This window comes from Parus major, chromosome 4 (assembly GCF_001522545.3).
Source record: "Parus major isolate Abel chromosome 4, Parus_major1.1, whole genome shotgun sequence".
Lineage (NCBI taxonomy): Eukaryota > Metazoa > Chordata > Aves > Passeriformes > Paridae > Parus > Parus major.
In genome coordinates this window covers 9,503,946-9,516,400 of record NC_031771.1, presented here as the reverse complement: position 1 = coordinate 9,516,400, position 12,455 = coordinate 9,503,946, and positions in this window count along the sequence as shown.

The following is a 12,455-nucleotide window of genomic DNA, read 5'->3' as shown; positions in this document are numbered from 1 at the left end:
CCTTGTTGTATGTCTAGAGCACACGGTTTCTGCAGTGAATATTTCTCAACAGGAAGCTTCTGTTAGCAGAGAGAATCCTGCATTACCACCATGGGCTGCACCACCCCGCCACCCTCCTCACAAGGATGTGGTTACCTTCATGGTTCTTGACCTGACTGAGGGGTGGAAAGGAGGGATAAAGGTTCCCTCTCTGGGGCCAAATGGATGTCCTGACTAACAAAAACCCACCCTGAGTTTTCTACCAAATGGCCCTGACTGTGAAGCCAAGTAGCCCAGTGGTGCAGGTTGCCAGCTAATTCATTCCTCTTGGTGGGAAAGTGTGACACCCATGGGTGCAGCCTGTGGGTGACTCGTGCCTGGACCACACTGCCCACAGCACCTGCCAGGCACCAAAGGGAGAAGTGTTCAGCAGGGAAATCAGGTTGCAGTAAAAGCTCTGGGATTCTCTGCTGTGTGGGAAGAGCTGGAAGTCACATGGTATTAGCTCAGAACAGGATCCTAAAACAGGCATCTAATTTGTATTTCAGTGCACACCCCTGCCCCAGCACTCATGTTCAGGGCTCTGGAGGTGTATCCCTGAGGACTGGCAAGAAAAGTGTAAAGCAGGTTTACAAGGAACAACCCTGTTCCCAGAACAGTGGTGTTCCACGCTGTTAACCTTGGATGGCACCACAACTAAATATATTTTGTACAGAACTGGTTTTAGAATCGCTCTTGCTGGAAATGTGCTAATGATGACAGAATATAAGAAATAAAAATACAGGATTACTGTGGTGACAAACTGTAGTGACCTACTTGCACAAAAAGCTGTTGTGATCTAACACCTGTCCTGGCAAGGGGACAGTGGTGACAAAGGAATATTCCCCCCCCACAACTCCATGCTGAAGAACAGAGCAGCCATGCAGTGGTTGGAGACTACCTACTCCCCACACCTTATTTATTTATTTATGTTCAAAGGGGATTGTGGTCCATTTGTTTATACTTTCCCAGCTTCAAATACTATTTAATACTCCTCTTTTCCAATGGAATCTTGTTCCTAATAGAGCCATGCTGGCAGCAAAACTCTCTGGATTCAACATCCTGCTAAAATAGCTAAGAACAGAAAATTTTAGAAGGCAAAGCATATGATATTTGCATATTTTAAAATATAAACCAAATACATGCATGCACTCCTGTCAGAAAGAGTGCAGACTTCCCTCCTGTTTGATCACCAGCTGGGAAAATTACTTCAACTAGAAATGCCTGCCTGCAGAGGGGGATGCAGCCCTGCAGAAAACGAGGCCCGCCCTGGAAGAGAGCTCTGCTCACAGTGTGTGTTTATCAACACAACCAACAGGCATCAACCAGTGGCCTCAGGATGCTGCACGGGAGAAGCAGCAGGAGTCAACAGTGATCCAGGAGATACCCTGCTTGTCTCCGGGATCTTTCAGATGTGATGGGATTTGGGGGCAGTTACTGCACTGTCAGTACTGGTAACCCTTATAGGGTTAACATACTATGCCTATAGAGCAGCCTGAACATGTCAGAAACAATTTATTCATCAAAACCAAGGAAACCTTGCCTGTGATCTGGTCAGACTATTAAAGAGAAGGGGGGAAGTAATTAAATAACAGCAGGGCTAACAGCAGATTCTGAAACCAGCACTTGGATGAGCAGCCTCTTTCTCAGTGCATTCAAGGGCAAGCAATAGTGATGCACAGTCCAGCAATTCTAAGGCTGTTGAGGCACCAGATTCTATGAGATCATTTTGCTGCCAAGAACTTTTTATGTGCAGTTATTTAAAATGAGGGTGCCTTCCTAGGTCCTGGTTGCAGAACCTTAGTTCGGTGTCCTTACCTCCATTTGCAACAACATTTTCATTTTGGAGTGTTTCCATCTCTTTTGGTAGTTGGAAACAAGCTGCATGAAACACACATCACAAAGCAAAAAAAAATCTATGAACACCAATCACTGAGGAATGGGGTCAGGCCCCACCAACCCAGGGAAATTCCTGAATAAATCAAGGTTTGTCAAAGATAAAATCAAGGTGCTCAGAATGCAACACTGACTACACCATTTCCTACCTCCAGCCCAATCTAATTGCCCTGAACAACGATGGGAACAAGAAGGACCACCTTGTTTGCTATGTCTGCCATGCCTGCTGGGATAGCTGCAGGATGCTCGGTAGGATCCTGCCTGATGGGACTGTGGCTCCCACATCAAATGACACCGAGATTCATTTCACAAACAAGTTGTCAACTGTCACAGTGGGGTTCTGAGACATCTCTCCTGGTTTGGCCAGGTTGAGCATGGTGGAATAAATTGGGACAGGTACAATGGAGTGCCCAAAGATAGCTTCTAATGTTCACAGAGACCACACGGGCCAAGGGGCTGCTTCCAAAGACCAGGGGGCGTGTCAAACTTAACAATGTACAGGGGTATCTGAGGGCAGGTATCCAACTGCAACTGCAGGACAGGGGTTTTGACCTTATAAATCTAAGGTAGGATGACTCCATCAGCATCCCCCAGCACCCCGCCTCCCAAGGCCTCAGGTTTATTTTGTCTGTGTCAGGAACCTGGTCCACAGTATGATCTATCGCAGCTAATTCAGTTCCCACAGTCAACAGGTGTGGAGGCCAGTGGGTCGGCCAACAAGGTGACCACTCTCCCCTGGAGAGAAAGCCCCTAGGCTCCAGCTAGCCACTCTCCCCCTCGGGGAGAAACCCTAGCTAATAGCCTTTGCAGTTGTGCCAAGCAAAAAGGAGTCGCCCCCCGCAACATGTCTTGCAGCCCATGTGAAGTTTGTGTACCCCATGCAGTTCTAAATATCCCATTGGTTCTTCCCCTTTGCTCTGTCCCTGAACCCTCAGTTGATACAAACCCCAGTTTCCTCCGATTCCAAGGCTTTTCATCACGTGACTCCTCGGAGGAAGGAGTTGAATAAAACCTCCTGAGGGACTCCCTATGAAGGCTCTGTCTCTTTCCTTCTGCGTCACCTGAAGAGCTGCATTCAGTCAGCAGCCCTTTTCAGGGCTCACAGCTGAAACCACAGAGCAGCTGCAGACATGCCTGTGCCTCCAGGACATCCATCTATGGATGCTTTTCTAGGAAGGCCACAGCACCCAGACCACAGACCCAGCTGTAACGAACAGGTGATAAAAATTCCGCCAATTACTCCTTTTAGGTTTAATTAGAACAAATTACTGGGAAATTCTTAACCCTAAGTTGTTCCCACAGTCAAATGGGGCTTTCTGTCCTTATTTAGGCTAAAACTGTTCTTGAAACTATTTTCAGCATCACTGCAGTGCAGAGTTCTGCAAACCCAAGTACTCTGTTCCAGATACTCCACTTAAATCTTCTGCAAGTTTGCCAGCAGGTCATGGCAATGCATCCCTTTGCCCGGAGGGGCCCACACAACTTGGTGTTCTATGGAAAATGACACTGCAAAGGCCCCGTGGGATGGCAGGTTACAGCTCTTGAGTCTTCTCCACTGCTTGCACCACAGGAAAACACAACATTTATAATGGCTAAATTGTACAATCAAAAACGGAGCAGCAGCTCTAGGAATTTGTTTTGGCCAATAGTGGTCACAAGCCTAAAAAGGAGTGAACTCTGGCAGCAAGAAGCAGCACCAGATAGCTCTCAACCTCGTTTCACCACTGCTCATTGACATCATTTTTAGTGGGCTTCTCAAAGTTTCCAAGAACAAACCAAGCAGTGAGTCCCAGCTCACAGGTTGCAGCATCAGGAATGAAATTCAAACCCGGGAGAAGGCTCAGGTGTGAGGCTGCACTTCTTGCCTGACTCTGCTGTGCATGGCACAGTCCTCTCCCCTCTTTCAGCACCCACTCTTCCCATGCTTTGGTCCCTACTCACTGCACACCTGCTCTCCAGCTGCTCTGCCTTGGCACAGCTGATGCTGCACAGAGAACAATTTGACACAGAGCCCAGCACCATCTCCAAGCTGACCCAGAGCCCTGTCTCTGCCCAAAAGCACCTCCTACCCTTCCCACTCCAAAAGCCAGTGCATGACTAAGAGGGCTGCTCATTTTCCTTCAGGAAAAGGGAGGCAGGAATTAAAGCTCTTCCATTCCTACCGCAATTACAACCTCCCTTCCTGCAGCCAAACATCAGCCCCAACGCCTCTGTGCTTTCACAGGATGTCAGAAGGGAAAGACTCCCTACCCTTACCCACCTACACCTACACAGCTGCTTTCTGCACTGCTTGCTTCCAGCTTGTAAAGGCCAATCTGCAGCATTTCAAGTGGCAGACTGCACACAATGGTAGAAGCAAACTCCCGAGTCTCAGGACAGGAGATATAGTTCTTCGTCTTACCCTTCTGAACAGGGACTTAGATTTACACATCTTTCTGGCATCCCAGCACTGCATACTCACTTCAGTTTATTGGTGCCTTTACTTGCTGGAAGTTGACATCTGTTGGGATTCTTTTCATTTCTTTTTCTTTTTGGGAACATCCCCGTTGTCTTCTCTCTGACAGGAACAAAGAAAGCAGGAAAAAATTCACTCAGGTCCCAGAAGTTCAAATAAAGTAGAGACCAGTACAGCTCAGTTTGAAAGATTCTGGTTGAAAAGAGAAAAAATTATGCACTGGAACTCACAAAGTGGAAACCCAAGCACAGCAGGCAGGGATTTCACGTCCACTGGCAAGTAACCGAAAATGACATTTCACCTTCTTTTACTTGGATAGATGATATGTTTTCTAATGGCAAGGATAGATCTCCTGAACACCTCCTTGATAATTGTAATAAAATGTAAGGCCCTTCCATTGCTGAAAATAAACATTTCATCTGTTCTGGGTGGGCCTTTTTTTCCCCACTCAGTCTTGACTGTACAGAAATATTTTCAGACTCCTGGTGGCAAAGTCAGGACCTGTAAGCATATCTGTTTTGGGATACCCCCCATCAATGGGAAGGAAAAACTACGGTCACAGGTGAGTGAGATCCCTCTGATACCCCAGATGTGCAGGAGCTTCTGATGGTATTAACAAGAAACTGAGAGGCGTGAAATTGTAAAAACGTAGTGAAAATTGCTGCCTTTGTCTTCCAGAAGAACAGGAAGCATGAAGGAAGAGAGTCAATCAATGAAAACCTTTCATAGGTTTTAGAGCATCGGTTCTAAAGCATCAAGTGTGCAAATCATCAGCTCACCTGAATGAGAAACTTCCGAATCATTTGATACGAGTCAAGAAAATGTAAAAGAAAGTGCCCTTATCAATTAGCATTACCCACAGCGTGCCTGCTGGCAGCCAGAAGCATCCCAGGACTTTCTTGTGTCCCTCCCAGAGTGCAGACAGACAAGGAACCATTCAGCAGCTTCTCCACAAGGCTGCTGTCAATGACTTCTCCTTCCAGACTGCGCTCATGTCTGGGGTACAGGCTCTGAGTTGGGATTTCCTGAAGTCAAGCACAGAGATTGCAAGGAACAACATGCCAGACACCAAATAGTTCCTCTCCTGGCTCTTGGAGACAGCAGGAGAAGTGGCAGATTGACTGCCTGCTTCCCTTTCTCCCCTTGTTCTGCATGAGGGAGAACTTTTGGACTCACTCCAGTTTCCTCACCATTTTCCTACTCTTCTTTATTCTTAACTCAGGAAGCTCAGAAAATGACAAAGTTAAAAAACCCACCCAGGAAGCAAAGCTATTCCCCCAGCCCTGCTGAGCCACCTGTTCTGGGAGGAGGAGCAGGAAGGGAGACAAGCCCTGCAATGTCCACAGGGAGGGCCCATCACTGCAAGGCCTGCAGCCAACTCCTTGTGCACCTGACCTCCCAGTGCTGTCTGGGAGTCAGCACTGACTCTGGGAGTCAGCTTTCCAAAAAGCACTTGAGAGCAACGACCACCTCAGAGTTTGAAATGAAGGGCTGTCTTGGAATTCCAGGGAAAGCCACTGCAATGGCCGAGGGACTCTGCAAAGGGGTCTCTGCAAAGCCCCTGACTACACACAGCTGTAAAAGTCTCTGGGGCACCAAATGTCAAAGTGTTCAGCTCTTTTCCCCAGGATCGGGATTGATGAGCAGAGAGACAGTTTTTGTGTTCAGATTTAGGATGTTTGTTTTACCTTTTCTACTTTACATTTTTACAGATAGTAAGTACTTCTACACTCTAACCTAACAAGCTACAAATGGCAACCGTGGGCTCTGTCCACAAGGCCTTTTAAGCATAAACCATCCAGTTATCAAATGCCAACTCATTTATTTTTACTTTTGACCCAATAACCAAACACCCGTGTTCTGCACTGCGTACCTTTCCATCCAATCACCCAATACCAGCCAAAACCATGGAGAAGAAGGAAGAAAGGCAAAGACAAACCAACACCCAAGAACCTACACCTTGTCTCTTATTCACTACTACACCTCAAACTCTAAACTCTATCTTTTTCACCCAGTGAATTATCATAATGCTATCTAATTCACACATTGACATTCCCAGCTCCTCCACTCAGTTTTAGAAGCCTTCTCCATGGTCTTAAGTTCAACCCTGTGTTCTCTCGAGTGCCGGAGCCGGTCAGCACAGATCAATGGGACATTTTCTGTGCCTGGGACTCCAACACACAGCCACTTCTTAGGCATCACTGCTGGCATCACAGCAGCTCCAGGGAAATCCAAACAAGTGCTTTGCTTATTTATCCATCTGCCAAGTGCTTCAGATACCTCTCTGCTTTTGATGCAGGAGCACAAGAAGGGGCCACTGCCAAGCTACAAAGCTCGGCTTGGGCTGAAACCCAGAGAAACCCAGCAGTGCTGGCAGGGGCTGGGCAGCCACAAGCTGTCAAAACCTCCTCTGGCAGAGGACGGCTGGAGTTTTGTTATCTCAGGAAACCAGGATCCTAAGAAAACACTAAAACCACCAAAACACACAAAACAACAGCTTACAAGGCTTTCTGTTTGCTCAGGAGGGGATTTGTGACCAATGGGAATCAGCTGTGGGAACATTCCCCTTACAGGTTTGATAACACCCTTACAGGAGATCAATCATGGCTCTAGTGCCAATATATGAAGTGGAAACTCCACTTGGGTTTTTCAAACACCACCTTGGTCACTGCCCAAACCCACCTCCCCCTGCCCCTCTCACCTTCTTCTCTCCAGGGGACTCCTCAGGACTCGTCATGGCTCTCCTCTTCAAGTCTGGCTTCCTTGTAGATGAGAGCAACTTCTCTCCAGGAGACAAGGGCACCTTCTCCTTCTGCAAATCCCCAGGGCTGTCGCCACTGGGGATGAGGGCGTCACGTTCTGGAGGATCTCCCAGGAGCTCGGGGTCCAAAAGTCTTTTTGGCTCCACAAGATGGGAGCCCTTGTCCTTCCTGTTGTCAGAGGGCTCGTGAATTGCTGGCTTCAGGTCTTACTTGTCTGTGGTTTTTGGCTTCACTGCTTTCTTGACTTTGGACTGGTCCTTGCAAGACTGTTCTGTGATCTGCAAAGGACCAGGCTCACTCTCCACCTTCCGCACTCTCTTGGATTCCTTGTGCGCCAGGGATGTGCTGGGCCTTTTGACACCCAGAGTCTTCCTGGGCATGGCTTCCTTGGTGTGCACAGGAGGCTTCAGGCACCTGTGTTTGGATGTAACATGAGCTTCCTGAGGAGCCTCAACCACTTGGCCACACTTCTTATGAGAGTGCTTGGCCACTAGGCCAGAGCTCTTTTGAAACTGCTTGGTCACCTGTCCAGAGCTCTTCTCATGGTCCTTAGCTACTTGTCCACAGCTCTTCTGAGAATCCTTCACTACTTCGCCAGGTTCTTATGAGGATCCTTGGCCACTTGTCAAGAGCTCTTCTGAGAACCTTTGGCCACTTGGCCACATCTTTTTTGAGATGTCTGGGCCACTTGGACGCATCTCTTTGTGAAAAGGCTCCCTTGCCTTGGAGTGCTGCTGGCAGGAATTGCTGCTGATGGCCTGCTCCTGCTTCTCACTGCCCTCACATCCACTCCCACAGGAAATTTCCCTGGAACCCTCTCTTGGCAGTGCCCCTCGCTTTCTGTGGGTCACCTGGTTGTCAAGGTGCCACTTTTTCAAAGTTGATGGCTCAGGCTGCCAACAAAAAGAGAAAAGAAGAATTTAGGACTGATGTCTTTATGGGCTCCTTCTGTCCTAGCACAGCTCACTGGAGCCCAGGGACTCTTGCCCAGAGGTCGTAAAGTCTGTCCTGCCCGCTTTTGTGGTCCAGCAGTCCTTGCACGTACCTCTCATTTGCGTTGCCTTGGAGATCCAACAGTTTGCTTGCCTTGCCCTGCTAACCCGTCCTAGCCTTGCACTTCCTTGCATGCCCATGCCCATACTTGACCTTGCCTACTGCTTTCCTCCAGGGCCTTGCCCTGCCTTGCCCTTCCTTTTTCTGCCTGGCCTACCCATTACTGGACTTACCTTCCTATGCCCAGCCTTGCCTAGAACCTCTGGCCTTCTCTCACCTACCACCCCATTTGCTTTCCCCTCACAGCTCCAGCCTTGCCAACTTCTCCCTTGACTTGGTTACAGTTGCCTACACTTGGTTTGCATTTCCTTGCCTGCATGGAACCCAAGGCAAAGAGTGGTAGGCAAGGCAAAGAAAAGCAAGGACACTCTTGGTAGGGCCAGGCAAGGCAGACATATGCAAGCAAGCAAGCAAAGCAAGAGTAGGATAGGAACACTAGGCATGGTACTCAAGGCAAGGCAAGGCAAGGCCAAGTGACTCAGAGTGCCTTTTCTTGGCAAGTAAAAGATATAGAGACAATGTGGGAAGGTATAGTCCAGCAAGACATTTCTGTCCTGGCCCCTTCTGTGTAGGAGGAATTGTTGGACGTAGTACTGGAGGTGGTATGCAACTTTTGGTAAGCTCCTGAAGGAGAATGGCAATGCTTTCTCACAGGAAGGAAAGCACGTAGCCCCAGTGTTGCAGGTGCAGATAAGAAGATGTGTCATGCAGCTCAAGAACAGCAGCAACTTTCTGTCCTGGCATATTTGGTTTGGAAGCACTGCCTCAATTTGTACAATCATAGAGTGGGTATCCATCTTTGGAAGGTGGTCTCCCTCCTTTAAGATTCAATTTGGCATGTGTTTTCCAGTTCTCAGAGGCAGCCTTGACAGAAATTCTGGCAGCACATATCTTTTGGACAAGGTAAACAGCTATGCTGAGTCTTGGTGTGCAGATGACCTAGTGCTCCAGGCAGGTAATGCCCAGTACCAGTCTTCTGACACCACTGTATGGGATCAGTCCCTGGATGTTTTGGATTTTGGAAGAGGGGACACCATTTATTTTGAGATGAGCTTCTAGCTCTTGTCTTTGACAAGGAAAGCAAGTTTGGATGGGCATTTTGGGTGATCCCAGTGAATTTAAAGGCTTTTCCCAATAGGCAGTTCTCTGTGTTAGAGCTCTTGAACTGACAGTGGGAATGCAGATGCCAAGCTACATATACATATTTAAATATATACATATTTTTATATACATATGCATATATGTATTGACACATATATATACACATATATACATATATATATATTCACAAAATTATTTTCACACATTTTCAGTGTCTCTGCGTCCAAGCAGCTAGAGATCACATAGATGGAAGTGTCAAGATAGAAGATGTTCCTAAAGTACCCCCTTCTTATAACAGCATTAAAATTGCACACAACGCCCTGCTGCTCTGTATCTTGTTTCCCAGATAGACCTGCTGTCACTTTTTTCACTCTCACCTCCTCATTGCAAACATCCAGCAGTTACTCTCACAGAAAAAGGCTCTAGAAGTAAAAGCCACTACGGGGCTGCACCTTCCGCGTGCCCTACATAACCCACATCTCACCAATGTACTCTGTCCTTTCCTTCCCCACAGCTTCTACCATTGTGTTCTCTGGATGTCAGAGCCTAAGGGTATGTGCAACGGTTTCCACTGAGGGGATGGAAGAGACTTACGAGTAGCATAAGTAACTCTCACTGAACTTTAATCTTTATGACTGCCAACATGAATTCGGTGGTCAAAACAATGTCAGTGATGTGGACCTGATTTTTCTGAGTCTGAGAGAGTTCCAGCCTGTTAGTGGCTGACCTGTTCCCAAAGGAAAGTCTCTTGAGAGCATCTCTCGCTCAAGGATTGTTTTTGTAAATAACTTCATTTTCTCAAAACAATTCTGTACAGCTGTGGTTAGTGTTTCTCTCTTGCCCCACCAATGAGACAGAGAGGTGGTGTTCCCTTTACCACTCATGTTAAGTCTGTATCGTAATATTCTATAAAAAGCTGAAAAGTTTGGATAATAAAGCTTTCCTTTGCATTGTTCAGGCTGCTGTGAATGAATCCACCCTTCTACTCCGTGTCCAACAGCAACACAGTGACACTCATTTTTTACTCATTTTTACCCTTTTACAAAGGTACTCTGCACCCACCACCCGGGTGCTCAAGCGGCTTCATTTCTCACCTCTTTTAACCATGCTTTCACTCTCCAGGAGGTGAATTGCCCTCTGCTTCTCGTCCTGAACACTGTGCTGGCAGCCAAACACTCCAGTGCACTGCTTCTGCCACAGGACACTTGGCCCATGCACATTATCTTCTCACATATTCTGCCACACTTGCCATCTGAATCTTAGTAAAAAGCTTTCCAAATACATCTCACAAGGATAAACTGTACCAGAACAACTGGCTTGCCTGGAGTTTCCCCCTGCAACTTGTGGAAACTTGGATTTTCACTATATTCAAGGGGCAGTGCTTTTTCTTGTGCAACCTGAAAACTACTGTCAGATCACTTTCTCTGCACAGTCCTTCTTGGCTTGAAGGATCACCTCACACACTACAGCCTTGCAAGGATTAAAGATCTACGTGAAGCCGTGTGGCACAGAAAAATGTGCCAGGAAAAAGCATGTTCTTCATGTGCCCCTGTCGTCACCCAGATTGTGGTGCTGTGTTGAAAGTCTTGGACACAGAATGACTAATTGCAGCAAAAGCGGTTCTCTGCTGGCTTCTTTCACTATGCAAGAGCTTCACACACAGTTTGGACTCTGCAAAACAGAAAGAGTGTCATTGTACTTCAAGGTGAGGAAAAACCATGCACAGCACACTGTTGTTGTACACCATGTACACACAGCAAAGTGGCAAAGGTGAATGCCTTCTCTGGGCATTGGTTCTGTGCAGATCACAGAAGGCAAAGAATGAAGTGGCAGAGTAGCAGGCTTACATGTGCAGTGCACCAAATTGCAGAAGTCTGGCAACAGCTCCATCACCATCAGTTAGGTGAGAACATGCTCACAGCCATGGGACTTGATCAAAAAACATGAGGATAAGCAGCTTCTTACACCTTTGTTGTTTCAAAGGTGATGCAGCTCAAGATAAACAAGAAGCACACATCAAAGCTGAAGGTATTCTCCAAGCGCAATTTCTTCAAGCAGCCAAGGAACTCTGAACAGCACTGTGACTCTGCACACTTCTTCTCAGACTGCAGTGCTGTCCCATTCTTCACTCTCACAATTCTCTTGGCAACTTTCAGCAGCTGCTCACGTAGCAAAAGGTTGTAGAAGTAGAAGCTGGTGCAGGGCTATACCTTTCCACTTGTGGCACATAAACCAATAAAAAACAATAAAAAATAATAAAAGCTCACTGGTGCACTCTGTACTAACCTTCTCTGCTGCTGCAAACATAGCATTCCCTGCATCTCAGACAGTAAAGGAAAGCACAGAGGGCTGCAACAGGAATAGGTAGCTGCACAAGGAAGCCATCGCTGAACTTCTTCCAGACAACAGCTTATGTGAATTCGGCAGGCGGGTGAGTGGCAGCCACATTCCTCTTGCAGTCTGAAAGATTCACACACAAGCCTGTTGCTAAGATGCTTTGTTCTTGACTTTTTCAAAGCACTTGTGGTTTTACTCTCCCGGATGTGAATCGACATCTTTCTTGCACACATCGGTCATTTTGCCAGCTGCCATGGCTCCACAGCACCGCTTTTGCCGAAAGAGGCACACCTCTTGCTGTTACCTTCTCAGAGCTCCAGAGCCCCGCCATATGCGTCTCTTGGTCCGAATGCATGCGGATGCTTTCCCACTGTGTCTGGCAAGGAGAAACTCTGCCAGGACAACACATTTGTCAGGAGCTTTCCCCTGCAACTTGCGGAAACACGGATTTGTGCCACATTCTAGAGGCACAGCTCTTTCTTGCACAATCTGCAAACTTCTGTCAGAGGGCTGTGCTCTCTACAGGGTCTTTGTCAGCTCAAAGAAACACTGCACACATTAGAGCTTTGCAAGGACTAAAGAGCCACATAATCGTGTGGCACAGGAATACGGGCCAGGAGAAAGCATTTGCTTTATGCGCCCTTGTTGTTGCCCAGATTGTGGAGCCGTATTGAAAGTGTTTGCCACAGAAGGACTAATGCAGCAAAATGGCTTTGTTATAAATGCAAAGGCAAATTCGTGATACGAATTAAAAGAAAGATTTATTAATAAACAACAAAGAGCAACAACGATAAAATACCACAATAAAATAGTCAGCGCAGCGCTGGGTGGAC